This window comes from Equus asinus, chromosome 10, assembly GCF_041296235.1.
Source record: "Equus asinus isolate D_3611 breed Donkey chromosome 10, EquAss-T2T_v2, whole genome shotgun sequence".
NCBI classification, from domain to species: domain Eukaryota; kingdom Metazoa; phylum Chordata; class Mammalia; order Perissodactyla; family Equidae; genus Equus; species Equus asinus.
The window spans coordinates 48,238,428-48,265,233 of NC_091799.1; the positions used below are offsets into that span (position 1 = coordinate 48,238,428).

At 42.9% G+C, this 26,806-nt stretch overlaps 2 long non-coding RNA genes across 4 annotated transcripts in view; both read right to left on the reverse strand.

Annotated features, from left to right (window-relative positions):
- Positions 1–265: 265 nt before the first annotated feature.
- Positions 266–26,806, reverse strand: part of LOC106846974 (uncharacterized) — a 32,160-nt gene continuing 5,619 nt past the window's right edge. For 2 of the 3 annotated variants that reach the window (XR_011506362.1, XR_011506361.1), the window contains exons 2-4: positions 3,583–3,712; positions 1,419–1,502; positions 266–1,077 (exon numbers count right to left, since the gene is read on the reverse strand). This is a non-coding gene — a long non-coding RNA (uncharacterized lncRNA). Of the gene's footprint in view, positions 1,078–1,418; positions 1,503–3,582; positions 3,713–4,160; positions 4,299–26,806 lie in introns of those variants that run through there. The other variant, XR_006533346.2, reaches the window with a different exon arrangement.
- On the reverse strand, positions 24,665–26,674 carry LOC123289402 (uncharacterized). Its single transcript, XR_006533348.2, has 3 exons — positions 26,545–26,674; positions 25,671–25,767; positions 24,665–24,802 (listed from the first exon to the last, which is right to left on the reverse strand). It is a non-coding gene; the product is annotated as an uncharacterized lncRNA (long non-coding RNA).

The window sequence follows — 26,806 nt, forward strand, 5'->3', positions numbered from 1 at the left end:
CCATGGGCCCTGGGGAGTTTTTCTCAAATTGTCACAAAAGAGATGCACAGGAACCCATTCTTCTCCCCCTGCCGAGAGCCACAGTTTGTCTTCCGCTTCAAGGCGCTTCTCCAGAAATCCTGGTGCCAGGAAGCTGAGAGAGCTCCTTGAGTGTGGGGTGGGGTGGGGGGAGTGCAGGGAGAGAGGAGGGGCGTAGTTTCTCTGAGATGAAGGCGACACCTAGTGGTTTTGGGGGGGAAATTAAGGACAATGCCATTTTATTCTTAGGTACAATATTTCTTTATTGAACAGTGGCTGCCTTGCACAAGCTGTAGGGTGAATACCAAAAAAGCTGAATGACACCCTTACCTTAAGGAGCATACAACAGGAATTTGTGCTTGGGTGCACAGGCCAAAGGCAAGCCCCCCAACAATGTCTCTTGCCCCAAGCTCAGTGGAAACAGAAGCCTTAGGGCAGCTCCTACTTTAACACAGGGATGCTAACTCCAGTTCCAGCTTTCAACACTGTTAGTGAAAAGGAATTTCGTCCTATCTGAGCAAGGAAAGGAAGGACAGAACAGTCAAAAGGGTGACAGGACAATCTGAAAAAGACATGGCTCTAACTTTAGATAGAATCAACCAAATAATACTTTTTAAGCAACTACACACAGCTTAATGAGGGACGCAAATCCAAAATGACATAATCTCCACCAGAATCACAGAATTTCAGGGCTAAAAGGAATCTTATACATATATCGTTTAACACCCTCATTTAAAGGTAATTGAAAGCTGAGTCCATAGTAATTTTACTATGTTTCTTTTTCCACTGCCTCCTCCTCTCCCTTGTTGAAATACTGCATTTGAAATGTGTCCTCCTGCCTGATTTGGTCTCTCCACGGCTGTTCTCTGCCCTCTGTTGGCAGGTTCTCGTGGACCTGTCTGTCTTGTGTGCAGGAGACAGTCACGTAGAGCTCTTCTAGCCATTTTCTGCAGGTCAGCTTGGGCAGGCAGAGAGAAGACAAGATGTTTTCTTTTGCTGGCATCCTATGGGCCTGGAGGCATGGTCTGGTGTAGAGCAAACCCGAGGGTCCAGAATTTGCTGCGAAATCAAGTAGGTTATAAGACTGTTCAGTGCTGAACTTGGAGTCAGTTTGGGGCACCAGGGCTTGCCATGGAGAAGGTTAGAGTGAGCCCGAGTCCCCTGGTGGTCCCAGAACTCAGCAAGGGTCTTGAGGCTGCTTTGGCCTGAGTGTGACTTGGGTTAGGATTTCTTTCCACTAAGGAACAGGGCAGCTTGGAAACCACACCACATGGCTTCCTCTTCCACCCTCTCCCCAAACCCTACATGGCTTTTTAATAGCAGAGCTGAGACTAGAATCCAGGTTTACTGGTCTCTAAGGTGGGGCTCTGTCAGATAGTCTTCTAACTCATGGAACTTACCATATGAAGCAATGCTTACAAGGTAACGCCCACCAAAGACCCAGAGAGTCTTTCCGGAGCAACTGCAGATCCCGGTGAGGACTCCTAGACAAGTTCAAGCACAAGATATGACATTTTTCTGGATATTGACAACTCTAAATTTACGTTAGGGATTAAATTTCAAGCATCTTGCTCCTTCCCTCTTCCTTCCAACTGGCTACTGATACTAGCAAGTAATAAGCAATTATTAACCTTTTTTTTTTTCAGATTGGCACCTAACATCTGTTGCCAATCTTCTTCTTCTTTCTTTTTCTTCTTCGCCCCAAAGCCCCCCAATACATAGCTGTATATTTTAGTTGTAGGTCCTTTTAGTTGTGGCATGTGGGACGCCACCTCAGCGTGGCCTGATGAGCGGTGCCATGTCCGCGCCCAGGATCCCAACTGGTGAAACCCTGGGCCGCCCGCCGCAGCGGAGCGTGTGAACTTAACCACTCGGCAACATGGCCGGCCTCCAATTATTAACTTTTAATAAGCATTAATAAGCAATTGCTTAATGTGATTTCTTTTTTCTTTTTTCCTTTTTTTAGCCCTGAGCTAACATCTGTGCCCATCCACCTCTATTTTATAGTGGGACACCTGCCACAGCTTGGCTTGATAAGCCATGGGTAGGTCCAAGCTGAGGATCCAAACTGGTGAACCCCAGGCTGCTGAAGTGGAGCGCAGAAACTTAACCACTACGCCACCAGGCAGGCCCCTAATGTGATTATTAAGATCCAGTGAAAGGTTTTTGTTTTGTTTTTTCATTTTTGGGGGGAAGCTGAAAATATTAGATAAATGAGAACTTCGGTTATCTATATATTCCAATTACCCAAGCAATCATTTCTCTCATTGTTAGGGACAATGATATTTTGGCTGTATTTGGTGACCTCACTGCAACTCATACACAGCCTGGGAAATCTAAAGACCCTGCGGGGTTCCAGCTTCCTCTCTGTGGCGTTGGTATGGCCTCCTACTACTTCACAGACACCACCTATAATTTCTTCTGGCACAGGGCCAGCCCAAACACCTCTTTTCTGATCCAGAACTGAACAGCCGAGCATCAAGTTAGCAAGCTGCCATAAGCTGCTGTGGTCTCCAAGCTGCCCTGTTCCTTAGTGGAAAGAAATCCTAACCCAAGTCACACTCAGGCCAAAGCAGCCTCAAGACCCTTGCTGAGTTCTGGGACCACCAGGGGACTCGGGCTCACTCTAACCTTCTCCATGGCAAGCCCTGGTGCCCCAAACTGACTCCAAGTTCAGCACTGAACAGTCTTATAACCTACTTGATTTCGCAGCAAATTCTGGACCCTCGGGTTTGCTCTACACCAGACCATGCCTCCAGGCCCATAGGATGCCAGCAAAAGAAAACACCTTCTTGTCTTCTCTCTGCCTGCCCAAGCTGACCTGCAGAAAATGGCTAGAAGAGCTCTACGTGACTGTCTCCTGCACACAAGACAGACAGGTCCACGAGAACCTGCCAACAGAGGGCAGAGAACAGCCGTGGAGAGACCAAATCAGGCAGGAAGACACATTTCAAATGCGGTATTTCAATGAGGGAGAGGAGGAGGCAGTGGAAAAAGAAACATAGTAAAATGTCTTGAAGGCAAAGAAAGACAATTAAAATTCTGCGTTATTTCTTTAGCCCCAGTGAGGGAGAGAGATAATCCTGAAGACAGGTCTAAACCCATTATTGCTCCTGTGGCCCACTCGCCTCCTCCTCCCTACTTGCCTCCTGCTCCGGACGGCAGTGCACAGTACGGTCAGGTCCACTTCACTCTCTAATAATGTTCAATATCCTCAAAGAGCTGCTATTATTGTTTAAAGGGTTTTTACTTTGAATTTACAAATTGCTTTCTTTTATAAGTTAAAAAGTTTTAAAATTTAAAATATTTTCAGGGGCTGGCCCCGTGGCCGAGTGGTTAAGTTCTCGCGCTCCGCTGTAGGTGGCCCAGGGTTTCGTTGGTTCGAATCCTGGGCGCAGACATGGCACTGCTCATCAAACCACGCTCAGGCAGCGTCCCACATGCCACAACTAGAAGGACCCACAACGAAGAATATACAACTGTGTACCGGGGGGCTTTGGGGAGAAAAAGGAAAACATAAAAACTTTGAAATATTTTCAAACTAGATCCCAGCTTATAACTTACCTGTCTAGACAAGTATTCTAAAAGTTGAACTGGTACCATACCCTGAGGGTCAGAAATAGCGGTTTTGTGAAAAGACAGCCCAGACAAGTAGTTTTTCCATGGAAAATGCTTCAAAGAGAGCCAATGATTCCTAAGAAGGAATTTAAGAATTGTCAGGAGAAGCAACCATGTACATTTATCTTCATGACGATTCAAGCTCCAGGTAAACCCATTTTTCACCTGTCTCCTCCATCAAAGCCTGGACCAGCACCTCTGTGAGGCCCAGGAAGGCCCCAGTGGTTCCATTATTCTTCCACACTTGGCCTGTTTTCCCAAATACATATGCTGCTTTCCTATGTTCCTTTTACTACCCTTCACCATTATTACCAACCCAAGTAATTATTTACCACCCGTTGGGAACATCTGATACCATAAAGCCTCAAATAAAATATGCTGTTATATTTCCTTCTCCACTCCATTTAAAATTCTACTTTCTTCACATAATATTTCCTTGAGAAAAGGAGGCACGTATTCCCTCACCTTTTAAGGCCCGCTCAATTTAAAAATATCTCACATAAAAAGAAGCGAGAGAAACATACCGCAACAGCTTCTAGAGACTGGAAGGGTATTAATCACCATTTTAATCTTCTGTTCCACTTAGAATTTCCTAGAAAAGCCGAGGACTGGTGAGAGGAGAAGAAATCTGAAGCAAGATTTGACAAAACTGTACTCTTTTTGCATGGCTGCAATGTGTCTTGAAAAAGAAAAAGAGTAGCTAGCAGTGGCAATATAGGGTTGGTTTGCAGACAGACTGACAGCAGGAAGACCAGTTAAGAGGCTCCTGGAGAGCCAAGCATGAAATGCTAAGTGCCTGGTCTAGGATGACGGAATAGTAATATGGAGAGAGAGAAACAAATATGAGATAATTTGAAGGAAGAAACGACAAGACTTGATGGCAGACTAGATCCACAGGATGAGGAGGAAGGAGTCAAAGATTGTCCCAAGGCAGGGGTCACGAAGGCAAAGGCCAGGCAGAAGATGTGAAAGCATAGAGCAACTGGGTGGGGACTTGCGAACCACGAAGCCCCCGCCCAGTCTAAAGTGGATGCTGCCACCCTGGGACGGAGCCCAGAGTTGCCAGCTCTTACAATTTTTCCTTTGGACTGTTTTGGCCTCTGTGAGAAGTCTCTGGGCCTCCAGTCTCACCTCCCTCTAATCTATCCTCCACAATGTGTTCAGATGCCAAAGTGACCTTTTGATATAAAAACCTAATTATGTCACTCCTTGCTTAAAATCCTTAAATGGTTCCCCATGGAAGCTGTGTTTCTCAAATTGTTATTTTTAGAAGCAAAACTCTCCCTTCAAACAAAAGTTTAAATGTGAAACAGAAAAGCAGCCCAGCTGCTCCAGATGAAGTAGCAGTAGTGGGCCCACAAAGTGGCGCCTCTACCCTTAGCGCCTTCTCAGACAGAGCCCTGAGCCCCTGAGCCTCTGGGCAGTACCCTTCAAACAGGGGGACACAGAGAGACTTGCCGAGGTGTGCGTGCATACAGATGACTTCAAGGGAACCCATTTCCAGATCTGTGTCTTCTATACATACTCTTTCCTAACAGGGTTGTATTCACACAGTCCTTCTCCCACCCTACAACAGAAGGGCAGGTCCCTTGCCCACGCCAAGTCTAATTATGATGAATTGCTCTAGGGTATAAAAACTGCTGGACACCAAGCAAATGCATCTATCAATCAAGATATTGGTCTACGAAAATGTTTAAAGATTAATCAAGGTGCCTGAAACTCATGGGGCTTCCTGACTTTCCCCACCATACACATGTTTCTGGTGAGGGGGAAGATGGCGCTGGAGGGCTGTCGAGCCCATGCTGGGAATCCCCACACTCAGCACGGCCAAAGGAGGACACGTTAGCGACATAGTTTCTTTTAAAAGTAACTGGAGTACACATTTAAAAATAGTTGGATTTTACTATATTAAATTATATTTCAATAAGCTAACTTAAAACAAACAAACATACAAACAAAAAATGTAACTAGAAAGCTTTTCAGGCCACCAAAAAATGTAGCTACACTCAATAAAACCCATAGATACAAAAAAATTAAGTTGTTTAGTGTCTAGTGTGCTTTATTCAATAAGATAAAGTCTACTTTATCAAATCATCATGTAATATTTATTATGATTATAGTCAATCCTCAGTTTATTTCAATTTATAAAACGACTAATATTTTCTGTCTCCTATTAAAAATATAAATGTAAACTTGGATAATAAATTTAGGTTTCAACTTAAAACTGTGTGTGGGGGGGTTATCATTATTTTAGGGAGCTTATGAGCAAAAACGTTTGAGCTCTGTGGCCAATGGCTACATAGTGACTCCAATCCTATCAGACCCAAGTGTCTCTTCTGCTAATAAATATTTGAAATAACAGCACCTTTACCAACCTAAAATGAAATTTATAAATAATAAAAGCTATCTATACACATAATTTCAAAGTACCAATAAAATGTCCTAACTGTAATATAAAAGAGAAATAAAAGACAATAACATGAGAAAATGATAGGTATTTCAATCCATAAATGGTTGAACGTGACCATGATAGGCGACTTACAGAAGCACCCAGATGCTTGAGTAAGTTAGGATTTAAGAGAAGTAAGGTCAGAAGCCATTCCATTAAAAAAAAAACCCAGCTTAAACACCAGTGTTAGAGTAAGTAATAACAGACCAGATTTATTTATACACGACACACTATACAAATGTTTGGTGGAACATTCGAAAATCATGCAGAACTCAAGATATCTAAACCATGACGAATTCGGGACATTTTGACACCCAAAATGTGTTGTCACTGGTGAAGTACAAAGATTAACAAGATACAATTCCTTCTCTCATGGAATATATGACCTATTGGGGTAGGCAGAAAAGTAAAAACCTACTTTAAAACAATACATTCTTTTTTTTTTTTTTTTTGAGGAAGATTAGCCCTGAGCTAACATCTGCTACCAATCCTCCTCTTTTTGCTGAGGAAGACTGGCCCTGAGCTAACATGCCTGCCCATCTTCCTCTACTTTATATGTGGGATGACTACCACAGCATGGCTTGACAAGCGGTGCCGTGTCCGCACCTGGGATCAGAACCGACGAACCCCGGGCTGCAGAAGTGGAACATGCGACCTTGACCGCTCTGCCACCAGGCCGGCCCCAAAACAATACATTCTTAATTATGTGTAACTGTTCTCACACTGCAGAGTCTAGCATCCATGGCCCCCAACTACTAAAATGCCAGTAGCACCCAACTCCCATCACTATAACAACGGAAAATGCCCCTCAAATGTCCAGAACACCCCTCCGGGCAGCACCACTGCTGTTCAGAAACACTGGCCTGCAGGACGGAGAACAAGCACTTTCACCCGTGGGGATCTGGCTCCAGCCTTCCTCTTCAGCCTCCTCTGCTGCCATGTCTGCCTCCTAAACATCCAGAACTATTTGTAGCCATCTAGGTGGGCCGCGTCAGTCCAGGCCCATGATTTTTCCATCAGTTCGCAATGTCTTCTCTTCCCCTGCCTTCTGACTACCTACTCTTCTTTGAGGTCGTGCAGGCCACTTTTTATAACCCATAATACATTGTTTTTCAAGTAGGTAGTTACTTTCTACCTACCCCACTAGATTGTGTATATCATGAGGGAAAGAATTCTATCATGTTTAATCTTCATACCTCAACACTGGCAATACATTTCAGATGTCAAATAAATGTTTTCTTCATGAATAAACAAGAGTACCGATGAAGGAATTCACTTCACAGGAAAAGTAATATTTCCTCTGAGACTGCAGGGAAAGATGGGACAACGGATAAAAGGATGGATTTAGTGATGGAGAAGTTTATCTGTTGAGCGTGGAACTCAGTTGGGTATAAACATAACGTACCACCTTACCACAGTCGTCATCTGTGCCCTCACGAATGTCTCCTTCCCGTTCTTCACAACGGCGTGGACAGATGCCATAACTCTCTGTTCTCTTTCAGTTATGTAGAAACTCAGTCCAATCCCATTGGTTTAAAACTCCAGTTTCAGGTCCAATGCCGATCTCATCTCCTCCTCTCTTCCAGCCCAAGTTTGAGCCATAGCTTTAGGAACCTGAAGTGGGGAGGAGAGTATGGTCCCTTCCATGGCTTCTCTTCTTCTTCTAGTTCTCCAGGAGGCTAGTCTTCAGGGGTTGGGAAGTGGAGGAGAGCAGAGAAGAAAGAGGTAACTGTCTCTTCACTTAATAACGTAGGTATTGCAAACCACTGCTGGCCGTGAATGACAGGCCATTCCAGCCTGTTGTTTGGCAAACATCAAAATGCCAGATCTCCTATGGGGCACTTGTGCGAGTTCTTTAGAAAGTCCTGTGAGGCCTCGCTCAGTAGAGTGGTGCCCTAAGGTAGACAATGCTGCTCCAAGTCGTCTCTTTCACCCTCCTAACTTCCGTCCAGCAGGCAGCCTCTTGGATGGGCTACCAGCAAGACGGCTCAAACCCAGCTATCTTCCTCAGTGTTCTTTTGACCACAGGAAACTCACACATCCTTGCTAAGCCAAACAGAAGGAATACAGGCTATTCCACCTCCAACTGCCCTCTCTGTCCTCTACCTCACTCAAATTGCCTTTGGTCTTCTCAGATAAATGCAGAGCTGAACAAGTCCCCTGTGCAAACAGATCTTCTAGCTCAGGAGTGAGAAATCAGTCTCCCCATCGTGTAGATTCTCCTTGATACCCTCTTGCTTGGCTTGGGGGCAAAAGGAGGGGAAAGTGCTCCCTGTTAGCTCCTGAACCCCTCCCCTGAGTCATCTTATATCTTCCATAGACTGGGAGTGAGGTGGGGTGATGAGGCATGGGTGGGGTTAGTGGTTGGCGGTTCCAAGGCCAGTTCTGCCACCTCTCTGTAAGCCCTGGAGAGGGTGACTGACCCCAACTATTAGCAACTCTCTCTAGAATGTGTGGTGCTTAGTGTTTATTTGTCCCCACTTTTGGACCTTAGTCACCAATTCCAGGGCAATAGGAAAAATTCAACTCAATATCTCCTACAGTGTGCTGAAGTGAAGGAAAGGTTATATGAAATAAGGAGCTCAAGTGCCTTCCTAAATGACTTAAGTGAGAGAAAGGATCAGGAATTGAAAGTTCAGGCAGAATAAAGAAAGAAGACAGGGGCCGGCCCCATGGCCAAGTGGTTAAGTTCACACACTCTGCTGCGGCGGCCCAGGGTTTCGCTGGTTCAGATCCTGAGCGCGGACATGGCACTGCTCATCAGGCCATGCTGAGGCGGCGTCCCACATGCCACAACTAGAAGGACCCACAACTAAAATGTACAACTAGTTACTGGGGGGACTGGAGGAGAAAAAGCAGGAAAAAAAAAAAAGAAGAAGAAGATTGGCAACAGTTGTTAGCTCAGATGCCAATCTTAAAAAAAAAAACGAAAGAAGACAGAGACAGACTGGGGATAGAACATCGGATGAAAACCATGGGCACTTTCTCCCCAATTAAAAAAAAGGCACATATACGTATTACATACAAAATTTTGTATATCATTTCAGGGGCACATGGATCTAGGATCTCCTGAAACTCTTGAAGCGGCCAAAGGACCCCAGATTAACAAGTCTTTGTCTACAAGAAAGCAAGCAGGAAGGTAATAGTTCCTCGTATACGCTGGAGGAAGGAGTGGTATTTATGCAGGTAAAGCAAATGCTGAAAGGTCAGACATTCAGGGTCAGACACCCGGAAGCAGTCCATGCCGGATTCCGGTTTTCTAAATGAGATGTTTAATCCAAACTATTCTGATTGTTTAATACTACTCAACCTATTTTTCAGTATCATGTCATGATATATCCTTCTATATAGTAAATATAACTGATAACTGAGGGACTTCAAGAAAGGGGCCAGAAATTTGATTACGCCTTAAAATGTAGAGGTTGGACTAGAAATTGTTAACACTAAGTGCCCCCCTGAAGGGGAATAAGGTGTTTAAGGGACAAGATGGGAAGGAGATTTTTTCATTATATATCATTTCGTATTTAATTTTGTAACGTGTGCAAGTATTACTTATTCAAAATTTTTAGTTAAAAATTAATATTAATCATAAACACAAAAGTATAAAAAATATATAATATTGATATAGAGTGCTTGATGTTTTGAATGTTTCAAAGGAAGGCAATGGGACATCAAAGAGAAAGCTAGGGTTCCTCAGATGGATGACCCTACGTGGTGAATCCCTCATAACCGCACTAGGAATATTTCAAATATCAGAAGGCGGAATGGTGACGTCAGAGCTGCTGTGGACTGAATGTGTCCTACTGAAATTCATGTGTTGAAATCCTAACCTCTAGGGTGATGGTATTAGGAGGTGGGGCCTTTGGGAGGTGATTAGACCATGAGGGTGAGCCCTCACGAGTGGGATTAGTGCCCTTGTGAAGTAGATCCCCGAGAGCTCCCCCGACCCTTACCCTACGTAAGGATACAACAAAAAGGTCGGTGTCGTGGGGCCGGCTCTGTGGCCAAGTGGTTAAGCTCGCGCGCTCCGCTGCGGTGGCCCAGGGTTCGGATCCTGGGCGCGGACACGGCACCGCTTGTCAGGCCACGTTGAGGCGGTGTACCAATATCCCACAACTAGAGGGACGTGCAACTAAGATATACAACTGGGTATGGGGAGGGGTTGGGGAGATAAAGCAGGAAAAAAAAAAAAAGGTGGGCAATAATTGTTAGCCCAGGTGCCAATCTTTAAAAAAAAAAAAAAAAGGCCGTTGTCTATGAGAAAGCAGATCCTCACCAGACACAGAATCTTCTGGTACCTTGATTTTGGACTTCCAGCCTCCAGCACTGTGAGAAGTAAATTTGTTTCTAAACCACCCAGTCTAGGGTAGTTCGTTATATCACCCCAAACAAGCTAAGACAAGAGTAAATATTTTTTCTGAAAACCAGTAATTTGAGACAAAAAAGTAATAGTGAAGTATTATAGAAAGTGTAATCCAAGATTAGTAAATCTAAAGAAGAGCCAGGACTAGAACATTTTACAAGAAATCGGTACCTAAAAAAACTCCCCAAACACGATTTAGATAACTTCATGTACGATGTCATAAAAACAAAGCTAAGATTGGTTGGGGTATCTTTGGCCCACGAATAAAGTCCTGGAAGCAAATACTTTGATTTTCCACAGAGTAAATCTTGACCAAATTCCAGACAAGATGAACCGTAAGGCTGATTTAGACTCTTCCTTGAGGACTGAGACTGGTTATTAAAATACATATTTACCTCAATATTTGGATGAGAATAGGGCTCTAAAAACAACCAGTGTGATACATACGACTCTATGTGAGCAGATGAGTGAGTCATTGTCCTCAAACAACTGCTAGGTCTCTGAGAGAGAAAAATGGAGTGGTAATGCGACGCCAGCCTCTCCCACCAAAAGACAGCTGAGAACCCCTCCTGTCAATGACTGAGAGTAACTGAACAGTCTAACGAAAAAGGCAAAGAAGGCTGCCCACCATCTTCAGTTTAGAAGAAAACAAGAAAAGAACCCTAATGTTTTTCTTTCAAATATAAGCTTTACACTAACTTGACAGAAGGCAAATAAACAGATTCCAGGATCTCCAGATTAAAACCTACTTACAATGAAAATAAATGTAAAAGTACTTTGTAAATTGTAAAGCATTATATAAATGTTAATAATTGTCATAACTATTACGGACATTTCCTTCGCTAAAATGAACTAGACCCCATCATCAACAGTTTGAGGTCATGTTCTAGAAAGGTGAAATTTTTTTATTTTTATTTTTATGGTTTTTCGGTGAGGAAGATTGGCCCTGAGCTAACATCTGTTGCCAATCTTCCTCTTTTTTCTTTTCCTCCCCAAAGCCCCAGTGCATAGTTGTATATCCTAGTTGTAGGTCATTCTAGTTCTTCTATGTGGGATGCCACCACAGCATGGCTTGATGAGCAGTGTGTAGGTCCGTGCCCAGGATCCGAACTGGCAAACCCTGGGCCACCAAAGTGGAGTGCACGAACTTAACCACTTGGCCACAGGGCCAGCCCCAAGGTGAAATATTTTTAAAATGGGAGTTTGCATGTTTTTATAACATTGTCCAAAGGTTTTCAAATTTTTCGTCTCTTCGTTGAAAAATCTGAGAATAGGAGCCACTCAGTGACACATGACCAAAAGAGAGTTTAGAAACTGTTAAATTCAGTTCACTATAACAAATATTTATCGAGGGGCCTTCAGAGGATACGAAGATAAGTCAGCATATAGTTGCCTGCCCCACCTAACCTTAAGAAGTATACTAACTAGGAAGAGACAAAAGCCAGTTTCTGTGGCAGAGTGATTATGTTTTTTGTTTTTTGTTTTTTGTTTTTAAAGACTGGCACCTGAGCTAACATCTGTTGCCAATCTTCTTCTTTTTTTTCCCTTCTTCTTCTTCTCCCCAAAGCCCCCCAGTACATAGCTGTATATTCTGGCTGTGCGTGCCTGTGCCTCTGGTTGTCGATTATGTTAATGTGTGACGTAGTAAATAGATGTGCTCCTTCCTGCTCCCACTGGCTGGCCCTACCCACCCCCGTCAGTCCTTGGCCTGCTTCTTATTAGATCCACTCCTCTCCCTGTCTAGTGAGTCGGACACTCACAGATTGAGTCCTCAGCTCCCTGAGTCCCTGCTGAATTCAACCAATGAGAGGCACTGGCACAAGTCTGGAAGTCAGAAGGAAGCCAGAAGAAAAAAATGTCTCTTCCACTCCTCCCTCTGCCGTGGCCAGCATCTTCGACAGAAGCTGTGTGACCCTATGGCTCCAGCTGCCCTAAGGTAGGCCCTCCAAAGTTCCAGGTTCTAGGTTGCCCTGGCCCCTGGGCTTCCTCTTCTTGTCCCTTCAGCCTGGGAATGATAGAAAATTCCTGCTGCTGCTCATTGCTGACAGCCTCGCCTTCCCCTGACCGGCTTCCTAGCTCTCCCTTCACTTTTATAGCTAATTCTCTGAATGAAATTCCCTCTGGTTTAAATAGTTAGAGTGATTTCTGCTTTCCTGGCTGGACTCCAAATGTGGCGGCTAAACCAAAAATGAATTTACTGCTATTGAGAGCAAAGAGCCTGATTCCAAAATTGCTAAATCCGAAGTTCACTGCTGTGGGTGTGAGTCCAGATGAGCTACAGCATGGGAAGGGGGCCACTGACGAGGACGAGGACGTGATTGAATCCATCCTTAAAATTTGGAGAGGAGAATGGACCTGCACAGGGACAGATTAAGGCCTTTAGAAACCCAAAACACTGAAAGATTTGGGGATATTCCACTCCCCCCCAAAATAAAAATAAAATCAATCTTTTACACTTACAATGTAAGTGTAAAAAAATACAATAAATTCTGATTTTTTTCCATAGTAACTACTTTCACATTTTAAAAAATATGTCAAAATCTTTCTCCTCCCTAGTGGCCCTCTTTTGCCGGTGTCCTAAGCACACACTCAGTCTCCTATTGGGCGTCCAGTGACGGCCTGCACAGCCTGCCCCGTCCAGAGCTCCAGTGGGCAGCCTCTTAGGGATGGTACATCTACAGGGTATGGGGTGCTGGAGGCTGAGTCTCCTGAGGACCTAGGAGTGGAGAGAAGTGATTCTTAAATTTACATGGGCCCACAGGGAGCTGTGGGCTTTAGAAAGGAAGGTGAGCTGGTGTGCCAACCCTGAGAGGCTTCTCTGAAAGAGCAAGAGGATGCGCAGGGTTCACCTGCTGGTGGTGAGGTATACAGTGGATGCACCTTCAAGGGGTCAACCATGTGCAGAAAAAGTTAATGCGCCACCACCCGTCAAAACCATCACTGGCCGTCATCCTCTTAGAACCAGCTGTAGGGGAAGGGAGAGCATGACAAGCTGCTGACGGAGACAGGAGATGACTAAGATGAGACCAGTAAGGATACAAGCCTCCCCTCCAGGTGCCTGACTGTGTACAAATCCTGAAAGATAGGACCAAACAGGGAGGGAACAGAAAGTCCAGAGATGGAGCTTTGAATTGGACTGGAAGTTACGAATCTTAGTTTTTACACACACACACACACACACACACACACACACACACACACACACAATCACTGGATTAGACCAAATATACCTGAAAGGTACGACATTAAGTTTTCCTCTATCAGTGGGGGGAAGATGTCAGCTCTAAAAACAAAAGTTAAAATCTCTGCATTTCAAAGTCTGTGGCTGTACAATTTGTACCAATTACATATTTATCCACTTCCAAGATTTTAGCTGGTGCCAGTGGTTGATAATGCCTAGATTTCTATCTCTAGCTTTACTTGTCTTCATGCTCAGGTGATTCTTTCTGCCAAGAATACCCTCCCCACTCTCATCCCATATTTTACACATTCAAACCCTAACCATTCTTCAAGTCTGGTTCAGATGGAGCTTTCGGTTTGAGAACTGGCTTTCACCTGAGCTCTCACAGTGTTTTATCTGTATCTCTTCCATGAAGGCTTTCGCTTTCTGCTTCATGTTAGAGTAATATGGGTACATTTCATCCCTCCTGCTAGGCAGTGAGCTACCTGAAAACAGAAGACATGTTTTATTCATCTTAGATCTCCTTAGTATTTGTTGATGGAAAGAACACCATTCTTCAGAGTCTAGATGTGGAGACTAAACAACATGATACTGAACAACCAATGAATCATTGAAGAAATAAAGGGAGAAATCAAAAAACATCTGGAGACAAATGAGAACGAGAACACACCATACCAACTCATATGGGATGCGGAAAGAGCAGTCCTAAGAGGGAAATTTATGGCAATACAGGCCCACGTTAACAAACAAGAAAAAGCTCAAATAAGCAATCTTAAACTACACGTAACAGAATTAGAAAAAGAAGAACAAACAAAGCCCAAACTCAGCAGAAGCAGAGTCTAGATGATCGCTCCCAAGATGATGCCCTTAAAAAGCTGTGACAGAAATTCCACTTCTGATGCTGCCTTCAGTGAGTCACTCAAGAAAATCAGTCTTACCAATAATTATTGCTAATATTTATTTTGTGCCATATGCCAACAACTGGGCCATGAGCTTTGCATCTAGTATTTCATTTAATCTGCCTAACAATCCTCTAAGACAGGTACTATTATAGTCCTCATTTGATAAAGACACTGAAGCACAGAGACTTAACCAATTGCCCAAGACTACCCAGTTAGTAAGTGACGGAGCTGGGATGTGACCGCTTCAGAGGCACATCCACATTCCATCAAAAACAAAATTACCCAGACTGATCATTCACTTTGTCAAACCAATTTAGAATAATTTTTAGTTATTTTAATAAAATTTATCTTCAAAGAATAAGTATTTGCCACAGGTAAATATATATATTTATTTTAAAGTGGATATAAAATTGAAAAAACAATGGACTATTTCTTTTCACCTATAAAAAAAGTTTTTAGAAATAATAATACCTAATGCTAGTACGTGTGCAGGAAAATGGTACTGTCACATACTACTAGTGGGGGTACCATCTGGTACAACTTTAGAGAGCAACTTGGCAATTTCCATCAAAAGCCTGGAAACTCATCAGTTCCACCTCAAGAATTGAGCTAAAGAAAACATCACAGATTTAGCCCCAAAGATACTCAACACAGCATTGTTTATAATGATGAAAAATTAGGAAAGATCTAAATTTCTAATAATAAGGCATTATACCATTAAATTATATTACGCTCATATGTTAAAATCCAAGCAGCCCGTTAAACATTGTTTCAGAGAAGACTACTCCCCACCACGCATCAAGTGAAAACAGAAAGTGGGAAAATGTATAGAATGAGTTTCATTAAAAATACACACACAGGGGCCAGCCCCAAGGCTGAGTGGTTAAGTTCGCGTGCTCTGCTTCAGCAGCCTGGGGTTTCGCCAGTTCAAATCCTGGGCGTGGACACGGCACCGCTCATCAAGCCATGCTGAGGCGGCGTCCCACATGCCACAACTAGAAGGACCCACAACTAAAATTACAACTATGTACTGGGGGGCTTTGGGGAAAAAAGAAGGAAAAATAAAATCTAAAAAAAAAAGACATATTACTTTAAAACATTTTATACAACCCCACCACAGTTAGTACACAGCTCAACAGATACTTAGTGAACAGAATTGAGTAGTCTAGCGTAAAATTCTTATAAATGATCTAGATGAGGAGGAACATAGTGAAATTCCTAGCTTACAGATGACAGTAAATTCCTCCATTTTAATTCAATCACATTTGACACCGTTGACCATCATCTTCTTCTTAAAACTCTTACCATGGCTTCTCCCACAGCGCATTCTCCTAGTCCTCCTTCCATTACTACATCCACTGATGCCTCACTGTGACGAAGATCCTCTTCCTCCTCTGAAAAGTAGAACATGGGCTTTCCCCTCAGGCTCTGATCCTCAGCTTCCTGCATTCTTCCATCCACACTCACTTCCTTGGTGAGTTCAGCCACAATCACGGCATCATCTATCACCCCAGTGGAGATCACTTCAGGTGGAACGTGACCTTGTGTTACTGGGTGTAGGCATGTGTGCCGTCATTGCTACATAGGCAAGGTATTTTGATATTGCACAACAGTAATGATTAGAATTTATAGGACAACTCACCAAGGAAAGACTGCTTGGAGGATTTGAGGAAGAGTTATTAGCACCTGTGGCGGTGAACTCCTTCCCCCTCCCCATAAAGTAAACCAAATAAAAATAAATAAATAGAAAAAAGTCAGCAAAGCATGTGTTTAAAATTGTCAGGTAGGGCCAGCCCCGGTGGCCCAGTGGTTAAATTCAGGGCGCTCTGCTTCAATGGCCCAGGGTTGGTTCCTGGGCATGGACCTACACCACTCTGTTGGCGGCCATGCTGTGCTGGCGGCCCACATACCGAAAAACAGAGAAAGATTGGCATGGATGTTACCTCAGGGCAAATCTTCCTCAGGAAAAAAAATAATTCTCAGGTTAATGGTATCATACCTTGTTTGGGGAAGGAAGAAACTAAGTAAATGAAATAATTGGCCAACAGAAGATATTTTTTAAAGGACTTAGATTCTACATTTACAAAACTCACTTAGATGAACAAAGTACAGTACATATTTTTATTAATCACAACTTTGTTTTTTATTTTTCTGGTGATCAGTTCTAGTCAGTTGATCACATTACTCTTGTGGACTCAACTTCAAAACAAATCTTCTAAGTGTCTGCCTCCCCTTCCAATCAGATTTCTGCCCTCAAGCTTCTGCTATATAGAAATTGCAAGCTGCCACGGGACTTGAAGATTCATTATTTAGATTCAGGGTATGTTAATCAAAGCTTCTGAAATAAGCTAAAGGCTACAGGGATCCCTCAGACCCAATACGTGGAACAGAGAGGCTACAGACTTTTGGAATAGGAAGGCAGCATTTTTTGACTAATTTTTGACTAATCCTGGCATGAAAAAAAGCACATGGTAGACAGCCCCACAGAACATTACTCCATAGGAAGGTCATCAAAAGCCTGAAGGCCATGAGCAAGAGCAAGATTAGGCCCAGATACAAGCCCAGAGTAATAAATATAAAAGCCAAGCTTCACTGAAGGGTAGAACCAACCCTAACATCCAGCTAGTAAATATGCTTCAGACAAGCAAAACAGGAGAGGAGATGGTTGAGGAAGATAGAACTTCCAAGGCTCAGAGCCACTAACACCTGTAGACGGGTAAAGGAAGCATCTACACATATCTATCTAGCCCTACAAAGCTGGGCCGTGCTCTTTGATGACTGTTTATTAGGGTGGTGCATAAGGAGGCAGCTTCTGGAGCTTGCCAGCCAAGCAGAGGGGTTATTAGAAGTAAGTATATATGGAAGTTACTCCTCAGAAAAGTAGAGCTAGCTGAACTAAACCAAAGATCAAGACCAAGGGGAACGAATTGGGCATCAGAATCAGAGTGGCAAAGACAGAAAGAAAAGGTAAGGATCCTCTTCAAGGAAGTGAAAGAATGCAACAAAATTTGTGGAATGGTCCAGATCCATAGGATTCACATAGGATCCACGGGATTCACTCTGATCCTACTGAACCTCAACAGGTTAAAGGCAGAGCCTTGAAGATACACATCTGTGTGGGAACCATCTCCTTCCTCTGAGCCCCTGCTACCTCCTGGAGTCCAAGTTTCTTCAGATTTGACAGGCGGAAGGCTGCTGTGTTATTAGGGAGATACCTAAGGTAGGCTGGGTGCTCCAAGTGTGCTCCTCTGATCCTCTGTAGCCCACCCACTCCATCAAATATTATAGGTAACTTCAGCACCACCAGGAGTCCAGTCAAACACTCTGCCACTTCTCTACAGCAGATTGTAGCAATACACCTTCTGTGACGCCGCACTACAGGTTTCTTCCAACCTCCTGGCAGCTCTCTCTTAGTCTCTTACCGACTCTTCGTTCTTTACCTGTCCCTTGGGTTGACTGGTGTTCCTTGAGGTTCCATTCTAGACTTTCTTTTACTCCACTCAATGCTCTTTCTACGATTATATCTATAGCCATAACTCCAATAACCATTTCTATACGGCAAGATTGAATCGCCAGTCCATTTCTGTCAGCTCTAAATTAATATTTCCAATTGCATACTGGATCTCTTCACTTGATGGCCTTGCAAGCACTTCAAATTCAATGTCCAAAACCAGACACACGATTTTCCCCAAAGTATCTTCGCACCCCAAAGTTCTCTTACTCAGTAAATGACACCACCATCCACCTACATGCTCAGGCCAAAAACCTGAGTCATCCTTGAATTCTCCATTTCCCTCACTCTCCACATCCAAGTCTTGCTGGATATACCTCCAAAATATGCCCTCGAATCCATCCACTTCTCCACTGCCTCTACCCTATGTAGTCCAAACCACCATCATCTTTTATCTGGACCAATGTAACAGCCCTTAACTTGTTTCCTAGTATCTAATGTTGATCCTCTCCAATCTACTGTCGATAAAACACCCAAAATACAGTGCTGGCAAAATCACTCCTCTGCGTAAAACCCTTGAATGGCTTCCCCTTTGTAGGAAGAACTACATTGATTTCAAGGTTCTCCATGATCTGGCCCCTGCCTATCTCTTCAGCCTCATCCTACATCACATCCCCCACTACCTCCCCTCTATGCTCCAGATACACTGAACTTCTTTCATTCCTTTCATATCTCTCACCTTTGCACATACTGTCCCCTCTGCCTGAAACATTCTTCCCACCTTTCACCTGATCATCTCAAAATCATTAAGGTCACAGCGTAAACACTACTTCCTTTATAGATGAAGTTCCCCCCCAAAATGTGTATTGTAATAATTGTACTTTCTCAGTAATATTTTTCAAACTTAGTATTGTTCAAACTTTATTATATTTGTGTTTATTCCCTTATCTCTGAAAATGCTGTATCCTCAGTGCCTAGGAAAGTGTATGGTATAACAGACACTCAACTAATATTAGAATTAATTTAAAAATGAGTAAATGACAAAATCCAGGTAATTTGGATGACTCCTCAAAAAATGGTCTCCTCAAGGTGAAGACGGATGCTGATGGAAAGAGCAGACCACAAGAATCTGTCTTCACAGGTTTGGTAGAGCCAGCTGTAGGGGACGTGTTCCAACGACATGGTTCTTCCTTGGCAAAAGGTGCAGCCAGTGCTGGGACATTGGTGATGCTGAGGCAGGTACACATGGGTAAGCAGTCCCCTGCAGCCGAGTGCACTGAGCTACCTGCTCAGCTAGGCCACATGTCTCTGGCATCTATCTTAACCTACCTCAGATGAGCCCAATCAGCCCCTGTTGGAGGCAGGCACAGAGGCCTGCATCATTCCACATTCACTCCTGCCTTCTGTCGTCAACTGTGGTGGATGAGATGACTAGCACCCTCTACTCACATGAAGGTCTTGTACATCTTCAAAGTTGCTGAGACCACATCCTTCAGAAGTCCCCAAACCAGTTTAACACAGTCAGATCTGATCATTTAAACAGTCTTTACAGTCTTGCTCAGATTCTCTTGAATAAAAATTGCTCAGTCTCTCAGATAGCCACCTCTTTCCTGCTTTTCTACCTAAGATGGATCCAGATCTGGATGCACAAGGGTAAGGGGACTTCATGGCAGCAAGAAAGAGTTAGACTCATTGAGCGAGTGATCCTCTGGCTTCCTAGATCTCCAGGGCAATGTTCCTTTGTCTCTGTTTGCTATTTACTCTGCAGGCAGTCACGGCCCAACTCTGTGGCTGGTATAACACTAGGGTCTCTCTCAGCCCAGAAATAGCCTGAGTGGTGCCCTCTGGCAGAATAAATTGCATTCCCTGGCACTATTTTTCTGTGTCTGGTTGTGACAACTATCACACTCTTCAGATGCGTGTATACTCAGCACAAATGCAACAGAAACCCTTCCTAGTCTCCACACCGAGGGCTTGCCTGTTGCACATGGGAAATGCCCCGCATCTTGACTTCCAGGGTCAGGCATTTTCACAAAGTCTCACTGATGCTTCTTCCAAAATCTCTCTCCATTTAGCGCCTACATTTCTTTTCCGATTATCTAGTTCCGATCTTCCCAGGCTATGTCCAGGCTCAGCAAGAATGAGTGTCATGATGGGTTAATGAGGTCTGCTAAGGATAGATGGATAGGGGGGTCACACCATGAATGGTCTATGTGCTGATCCTTAATCTCTTCTTCCTCAAATCCATTAGTCCAAATTAATCTGCCTTCTTTGTTTGTACCTACCGAAATTTTATTCATGTTTCAGAACTAGTTCAAGCTTTATTTCTTCTACAAAGGTCAACTCAGGCCATAGTGATCTCATCCTGCCCTGAATTAATACCACTTATTATTTAATATTCGTACCAGTTTAAACTGTAATTGTAACTAGTACTTATTAGTGGTATTTGAAGTGGCCTGAAGAATGGTGGTATCATTAACACAAAATATGACTGGTTTTAAGGAACATAGGAATAGTTGGTTATAGAAGATATCTGGTTCTCTATCAGGAAAGAGATCTAGGAGTTCTCTGAAGATACTCAGCAAACTCTTTTGGCAAAAAGATATTATCAAAAATAGAACTGGAGACAAAAACAAACTGTTGTGCTTGAATCAAAGAAGAGAGCATTAAGTCTGATCGTTAGATCTCAATAGTAACGGGAGCATGAGATCACTTACCACGATTTTCCATCCTATACTGCTGTACCACTTCCTGACTTGCACTATAGCTGGCTGTATGCCGCCCAAGATTCCCTGTTGTCTAGAGATCAGCGACCCTTTGTGGAGAGAGGTTCTTGCTCTATCATACAGTAAGATTAAGTAGATGCCAAGGCTATGAAATATTTCCTTCAACTGAGGAATCACAGATGGAGGCAATAACACTTTTTTGACTCTGCCATGCACGCAAACACAGCCTCTTCTATTAAGATGCAAACTCCAGGGAGCAAGGACATTTCTGTTATGTTCATTACTGTATCTCCAGTGCCTGACTCAGAGCAGATGACCGAAATATATTTTACTAATGAGTAGTTAATATTTAATAAATATTAGACGAAGTCAACAATACACAGAACAGAAGTTTAATATTTCTATGCCACAATATGTTTTTGAGAGGTAATCACCTTTATTTCAGATTCTTCCTTTGCTACTACATCTGTTGTGCAGTGAATAAAAAGTTAAGGAAGTGATCAAAACGGATCATAAACATAAAAATACCTAAATGGTAACAGTTAAAACTATAAAACTTCTAGATATAGAAGAAAATACAGGAGAAAATCTTTATGACTTGGCGTAAGCAAAGATTTCTTATGCAGGGCACAAAAATCACTAACCGTTATGACAAAAAAAGAAATTAGACTTCACCGAAATTTAAAACGTCTGCTCTTCAAAAGACACCATAAAGAAAATTAAAAGGCATGCCATTGACTGGGGAGAAATATTTTCAATTCACATCCTCACAAAGGACTTGTGTCCAGAATATATAAAGAACTCTTACAACACAAGAATATAAGAGAACTCTTACAATGCAAATAATGAGTCAAACATTCTGATTTTTTAAATGGGCAAGAGATTTAAATAGACTTCACCAAATATGTGATATCGATGGCAAATAAGCACATGAAAAGATGCTCAGTATCAACGACCAGTGCGGAAATGCAAAGTAAAACCACAATGAGATATTACTGTACACCTACTAGGATTTTTAAAAAACTGACAATACCAAGTGCTGACAGGGATGCAGAGCAACTGGAATTCTCATACAATGCTGGTAAGTGTAAAATTGTGCGGCCACTTGGGAAAACAGTTTGGCAGTTTGTTTGTTTTTTTAATCAAGTTAAACATTCACTTACCACAGAACCTAAGATTTAACTCCTAGGAATTTATCCAAGAAAAATACAAGCATATGTCCACAAAGACTGGTATGTGAACATTCACAGCAGCTTCCAAAACATGGAAAAGAATCTAAACGTCCATCGACAGATGAACGGATAAACTAATTGTGGTATATCCAACAATGAATACTACTCAGCAATAAAGAGATGAACTATTGATATACATAAAAGATGGATGGGTTAATGGCCACAAATACAGGTTCTTTACCTGCCACACAAAAGGGGCCAAATAAAAACCAGAATGCCAGGCTTATGGGAAGGAGAAGATTTTTATTTCGGGTGACATGAGCCGGGAGACAAGATCAGCCCTCAAATTCATCTTGTCTCTCCGAAAGATGGGAGGCAAGTGGTTTTAAAGGTAGCAAGCAATGCAGCTGCATGTGGACAGGGAGCCTGTGGCCTTGCTGGTTGGTGCTTTCCCACCAGCCTGTTTGGCCCTGTGAGGGTGATTGCCGGCAGGATGGTGAGATAAGGAAATCCACAAGTGGGTGTCCTTGGTTGTCTGCCTACATGGTGGATGGTGGACTCTGGCGCCAGGAAGCCGAGGAGTAAGCAGGGAGAGGGGCTGAGTGCTCTGCTATAACCCCATATATGCTGGGTTTAATGCAGGGGAACTGGTGTCAGGGCTGGCATCAGATAGACATCAAAAACATAATGCTGAATTAAAGAAGCCAAACACAGGATACATATTGTATGACTCCATTTATATGAAGCTCTACACCAGGGAAAACTAATCTACAGTGATAGAAATCTGATTAGTGGGTGTCTGGGGTGGGGTGGGAAGAGATGGACTGCAAAGGGTGGGAATTTGGGGGAATGACAGAAATGTTCTATATATTGACTGAGGAGATAATTACACAGGTGTAATCATCTGTCAAAACTCACTGAATTGTACACTTAAAATGGGTGTATTGTCTTGTATGTAACTTACATTTCAATAAAGTTGAAAAAATATTTTGCAACTGTTAAGGAGTTATTTAAAAGTCTTTTTTTATTATCAATAGTGCCTGGCCGACAAACGATGACAGAGGTTAATTGGTCCATCAGTAGTATAGGATTATCCTTGATCCATTGACCTTCTGAGACATAGTCAAGGAAGGGATTCTCTGTCCAGTGGAAAAGGAGTAGGTTAGGAAATGTGTTTTCCAATTCACAGAAGTTAAGAGTGTGAATTTGCACACACTCTCTTCATTAACCCAAGTTAATTTTTAAAAAATCAGACCCAAGCTACGATAAGAGTTGAAGGAAGCTCTTTTTTTTATCTGAAGGTTAATGCTTCAAAAGTGAAGAATCCCCACTGTAGGAAAACAAAACACTTCTTGTACATACTCTGATTGGGGTCTGGACCTTCCAAAGAGGGCATGTGTGCTGGCAGGAATGAACACACACACACACGGCAGAAATGCTTCCCTGGCCACACTCTATATGGCACAGAGGAAGAATGGCTCTACCATCAGAGAAGCACGTTGTCCAGAATGGCCAGATGGATAGTTTTTATTCATATCTCAACTTACAAATGTTTATTATGATCACTTTTTAAACTGTCAGGCACTGTAAATGCTTTCTGTGTAACACACGAAGGGGAGAAAGCATTATAACCGCCCTCTCTACCTGCCCTACCTTACACTCCTCCTTTCCCCCATCCCCTTAATTCACTGCCCCTTGATCCCTAGTAAATGTTAAAACCCCACCAGAGGGGTTGGGTTGAGCCAAAGTAAAGAAAGGCCTAGGATCCAGGTGTAGATAAGAAGTGTGGGAGAGGTAACGAGCTCAATGGACACTCATCACTTCTAGTTCCCAGCGTCCATGCCCCCTTCCTAAGAGAACTCTCCCGCTCTGGGTTTGCCCCCCTCGACAGAAACCAAGGAGTTTCGCTAAGGCTCCTTCCTCAGATCTAATCTCTCTATCCTGATACAGCCATAGATTGTCCTTGACTTAAGCGTGACCAGTCAAATAATCTCCTGGGACTGACTTCTTTAGCAGAGAGATGCAAGAAGCACAGAAATGCTCTGCAGTGGAGCCAGGCAAGACATCTGAGCAGTTCCTCCTCTGTCAGCTCAAGCCTCATTCCTTAGGTTCCGCTTCTATCCTGTGAGGCTCTCCTCAGGGAAGAAATAAAGACTTTAAGTCCCCCCTTCCTTTCCTGTCCCCCATCCTTTCTCAATCCCTCTCATCAGAATCAATGTCTGTTATCAGTTTGGTGTGTTTTCTTCCAGACAATTTCTATATATCTCATTCTTGTTCTAAAAAAATGCATGTATGTGCCATATAAATTAGATTGTATCTATTGTTATGTAACTTGCTTTTCATGAGCTGTGATCTCCTATTTCTTTTGTATCTTGTCATCACCCCTGATTAAAACTGTACACACAAAAATCTCACCAAAGTTGGAGTCTGGAGGTATGATGGGACTCAGTTAATCTCACTATTATATAGCCCATTAATTACCCATAATAGGATGGATTTGGGCTCAAGTTCAGCTAGTTGAACAATTAGGATCCTAAAGAATGTTAACAATGTGTCAGGCTGAAAAGTTCTTATAGGCAATATGGAGAAGGTTCTTGAGCAGAGAAATTTCATAATGAAGACAATGCTTCGTGAAGAATAACAAGGCAACAGTGCATATCATATAGATCAGAAGGAGAGATTGGATAGCAGGGAGGTTAGTGCAGTGGCTCACAGGGAATGGTACATTTGAAGAAATAAAATTCTGGATTACAGTGGTGGCCAGAGAAATGGAGAGAAACTTGTGCTGAATTATAAGAAGGCAGACTGGTAGAATAGCAGAAGGAAATGATTGGAATTAGAAGAGCTAGGTTTGTTCCAACTCTGAAATTTTTTAGCTGTGTGACCTTCAGCAAGACACTTCTCGGCTTCATATCTGTCGCCCTGTTAATAAAATGAAGAACTTTGAATATTAGGGTCTTTAAAATTTTTTTTCAGCAGAACTTATTTCTCCTGAAAAAAAAAAAAGCAAGACTGTTCTGGTTGAAGCCTAAATAAAGGGCTCAGAGCCCCAGTTATCCTCATTTCACCTCTCTCAACCACCTCTGAGGAGCCTCCAGAGGACCACGGAGCAAATTTTGAGAAATCTCTAAAGATTCTACTACCAATTCTAATATTCAATGAACAAGGGGATAAACTTGGCAGAGGTGCCTAGAAAAACAGTAATGACTTTAATAGCTGCCACAGAATCATATAATTGAAAGGGTGAACTGACTTTCGATAAATTTGCCTACTTCTTCTTACAGGTCAAACTCAATTTAATATCCAAAATCTCATCCAAACCTTGTGCAAATGGTAATCTATATAAACAATACAGTCACAAATAATTCACTAACAATTCAGCTCATTCCAGTTTGAAGTCCTCTAACTATTCAAACATTCTTCCTTATTAAGGCAAAATCTGTCTCCTATCACTGTCATCTAAAATAAAGGTCCTGGGCCAGCCCTGATGGCCTAGTGGTTAAAATTCAGTGCACTCCACTTTGGTGGCCTGGGTTCGGTTCCCAGGTGGGGAACTACACCACTCGTTTGTTAGTGGTGACGCTGTGGCAGCAGCGCACATCCAAAAAAGAGGAAGATTGACAACAGACGTTAACTCAGGGCAAATCTTCCTCAGCAAAAAATTTAAAAATCAATAAATAATAAAACAAATAAATAAAGGTCCTGATTCCACCTTCTGGAACTAAACCAAGTAAATGTAACCCCCCACAGAGCAGCCCTCCAGCTGTTTGGAGAGGACCAGCAAGCCAACCTCATCACCCTTCGTGCTCTCTTGCTCCAGCCTGCCAGGAATGTTCCACGGAGGTAGCCTGCTCCAGTTTTGGATCAATTCCACATTTTCCAAGCATCTAAAGGCAAGCAGATTCCCACTGATTCATGGCTTTAAAGACTTACTCCAACCAGATGACATCCCTTAAAACAAATGACTAGCTTTATAATGAAGTGTAAACAGAACCCAAGTTCATTATCTGGTATCTATTCTTTTCCTGTTACACGTTAGCTGCTCCCAATATATCAGAAGTAGACTGCTAAATCTTTTGACCCAAAGCAAATTATGAACACCTCTAGCCAGGGATCCAGAAAAATCCAAGATTCAAGGTCCAATGAAACAAGTATAAACAATACACATAAATGAATGGAAGCATCCTGACTCCAAAGCTTGTAATCTAATCAGCTCTCACAGGAATGTGGGTCTCACCAGTACAAAATTCAATTATCACCAAGGTGACATGGACTATCAGTGTTAGAAAGCAAGCTTCATTCACCATTCCTCATCCCACCCATGCCATATTCCACTATCAGGTCTGTAAAATCAAGGGCTGTGGCTTCAGCCTGCGTATCTGCCAGTCTGGGTAGTGTGGGGATGGGGAGTGGGAAGTAGGACTGAGTCCCTAAGGAGAAAGCAAGCTGGCAGAGCCACAATCTGTGATGCCTGTGGGAGTGCTGAGCCTTTATGATTTCCTGTGTTCTGGTTGTCCTGGTAACCTGAGGCCTCCCTATTTGTGTTGGCATCATAGGGCCAAGAGCGGAAGCAAAGCTGGAGCCCCAGGAAGACTTGCAGGAAAAAATGTGGGTAATGCAGTAGTTATGTCACTGGAGGGTCAAGGCTAGGGCACAAGAATTACCTGGTTAGGGTGGCGCAGGGTGGGCTATGGTAGGGTCTTGTAAATATCACACTTCCAGATTCTACTTCCAACATTTCTGATTCAGGAGGTCTAGGATGAGCTCGGGAACCTGTAATTTTAACAGGCTGCCTCCCACCAAGTAAGACAAAGACAACACTTTTGAAAACCCAAGCAAAGCAAACACATCAGCAGTTGGAGAGAAAAAGTATAGCCATCACTTTCAGAAAGCCGATATTCTGGCACAGTAGTTCTCAACACAGGG